The 2,959-nt window shown below is 55.0% G+C and overlaps 1 long non-coding RNA gene across 1 annotated transcript; it reads right to left on the bottom strand.

The window, feature by feature from the left end:
• Positions 1 to 1,345: 1,345 nt before the first annotated feature.
• On the bottom strand, positions 1,346 to 2,718 carry LOC135326979 (uncharacterized). The gene is made up of 4 exons (XR_010387122.1): positions 2,661 to 2,718; positions 2,461 to 2,561; positions 1,489 to 1,553; positions 1,346 to 1,409 (listed from the first exon to the last, which is right to left on the bottom strand). It is a non-coding gene; the product is annotated as an uncharacterized LOC135326979 (long non-coding RNA).
• Positions 2,719 to 2,959: the final 241 nt, after the last annotated feature.

The following is a 2,959-nucleotide window of genomic DNA, read 5'->3' on the forward strand; positions in this document are numbered from 1 at the left end:
CGAGAAAGTCCCAAGGCCATGATGACGCAGGGAAGGAAACCCTGAAAGGGCGCCAGCGAGACGCAAAACAAGAGCGGCCCCGGAAGAGGTGCGGCCGATGAGGCCTCGACGATGGCCGCAACTATGACTACACTGCAAACGGCCACAATGCAGAGTCACAGTGACAGACTGCCCCTTTCAGCTGCCTGTGCAGAACAAGATGTAGTCCATTGGAGCAATGCTGATGAGTCTGGCCAGGCGAAAGACAATGGATGCCTGCCACACTACCACTGCAGAGCATAGGCTGTGCTCTTTGAGCACAAAGAGCAAGAGCAACATCAAGACCTGAGCAAAAGATAGCACAGCTACAACACACACCACATAGACTACACAACAACACAGACACAGGCTGGAGCTGCCCCGCCTACCGCACCCTCACTTTCTGCCATGCGCACCTCAGCACCTCTGCCTCACACATACCCCACTCATCCAGAACAGCCCTCCGCTCTACACTGAACATCAGCGTGCACACACACACACACACACACACAGAGTTAAGACACCCCTGATACCCTTTGCCCCTCAACTTTACTGTTCAAATGCTGGGCATCACCATCGCTCCTCAAGAGCCATCCTCAATGGCAGCCGCATCCGCGCTGATCTCCCTTCAGTCACCACAGTTGCCTTTATCACCTGCCAAACCAGAGCACAAGCAGTGACCCCCTTGCCGGTCAGCTCCAGCCACATCTGCGAGAGCACCCTCCTCCAAACCACCATTATCATCGCACTCACCTGTACTGTGCCAAAGCCACGCTCCAGCACTGTGGCTGTGAGGCTGCCCATGGCATCTGGAAAAAGCAAAGCAAAATTACTCTTCTGCTAGGCAGTGCGGACTAGCCCTACAACTACTGCCACACCATTATACGCACCCATTCCACTTCACCTCAAAACCTCAGCCACGCCTGGGAAAGGCCTGCACCGTACCTGAAAAAGCAGAGCAAAACACATCACCGAGAGGCAGGCCAGCAGCACCCTACCGCATAATAAAACTCAGGCAGACAAGCTTCCCTTCTCACCTGCTCAGGCTCCTCGTTGCCGCTCAGCTTCTCCTCTCCAAAACTTCCTGCAATGCCTGCAAAACCACAGAGAAGACCACAGCTTGAGGTCATGCCAAAAACCACACCCCATGCACAACATTACCTCGCTACAATACCTTTACCTGCTCCGCTCTCCCATCCCGACTGCTGGGCTATGGCTCCCCACGCCGAGGTCTGCCACACACCTGTAAAACAGGAATGGCGCCGGGCAATGGGGACGGCGCCGACGAGGTGACGGCCCTACGCCGGGCTCTACGTCCTCACCCAGACTGATGCTCACCTCACCCTGCTCCTCCTGGATGTGAGCGACCTGCTCCCCGCAAGGCTCCACGCCTACAAGCACAAAGCAAAAATTAACCGCGCAACCCACTGACCGCAACACTCTCCTTCCAACACCAAATCTCTAGCTCACCTTCTTGGGGCATGCCCCTTTCTTCCTCCAGCTCCCTTGGGCCCACTCAGAACACTGCTCAGCATCTGCAAAAAACAACAAAACAAAACAACATAAAGTGGAGCACACAGACATTGACAAATCACCATTCCAGTCCATCACTGACACACTCCGCACACCACCATTCCTAACACCCACAAGCAAGGCAGCTCCAAACACACACAGACAGACCAAAAAAAAAAAAAAAACATTAGACACAAACATGAAGGAAAGCCCTATGCAAAAAGAACTATTCCAATGCGTTCCACATGGTATCTGATGACACCACAGCCCTGCGGCTCTGTTGCTCTGGACGAGCCCAGAAAAGACTAAGATGTCAACACCCGGGATGGAAAGCGGCCGGCAAAGCGAGGAACGGCCATGCGGAAGAGGCCAGCGAGGAAGACCTGAGGCCGTGATGACACAGGGAAGAAAACCCTGAAAGGGCACCGGTGAGACGCAAAAAAAGAGCGGCCTCAGAACGAGAGCGGCCGACGAGGCCTCGACCGTGGCCGCAAAGATCGATGGGCACGATGCAAAGCCGGAGGCACGGACCGCCCCCTTCGGCTGCCTGCACGTGACGAGACACCGTCCGTGGGTGCGATACTGATGAGTCAAGCCAGCAAAACATGACAGAGGCCTACAATGCTAGCGCTCCACAGTGTAGGCCGTGCTCCTTGAGCACAAAGAGCAAGGGCGACATCAAGACCTGAGCAAAAGATAGCACAGCTACAACACACACCACATAGACTACACAACAACACAGACACAGGCTGGAGCTGCCCCGCCTACCGCACCCTCACTTTCTGCCATGCGCACCTCAGCACCTCTGCCTCACACATACCCCACTCATCCAGAACAGCCCTCCGCTCTACACTGAACATCAGCGTGCACACACACACACACACACACAGAGTTAAGACACCCCTGATACCCTTTGCCCCTCAACTTTACTGTTCAAATGCTGGGCATCACCATCGCTCCTCAAGAGCCATCCTCAATGGCAGCCGCATCCGCGCTGATCTCCCTTCAGTCACCACAGTTGCCTTTATCACCTGCCAAACCAGAGCACAAGCAGTGACCCCCTTGCCGGTCAGCTCCAGCCACATCTGCGAGAGCACCCTCCTCCAAACCACCATTATCATCGCACTCACCTGTACTGTGCCAAAGCCACGCTCCAGCACTGTGGCTGTGAGGCTGCCCATGGCATCTGGAAAAAGCAAAGCAAAATTACTCTTCTGCTAGGCAGTGCGGACTAGCCCTACAACTACTGCCACACCATTATACGCACCCATTCCACTTCACCTCAAAACCTCAGCCACGCCTGGGAAAGGCCTGCACCGTACCTGAAAAAGCAGAGCAAAACACATCACCGAGAGGCAGGCCAGCAGCACCCTACCGCATAATAAAACTCAGGCAGACAAGCTTCCCTTCTCACCTGCTCAGGCTCCTC

This window comes from Dromaius novaehollandiae, unplaced genomic scaffold, assembly GCF_036370855.1.
Source record: "Dromaius novaehollandiae isolate bDroNov1 unplaced genomic scaffold, bDroNov1.hap1 HAP1_SCAFFOLD_58, whole genome shotgun sequence".
NCBI lineage: Eukaryota > Metazoa > Chordata > Aves > Casuariiformes > Dromaiidae > Dromaius > Dromaius novaehollandiae.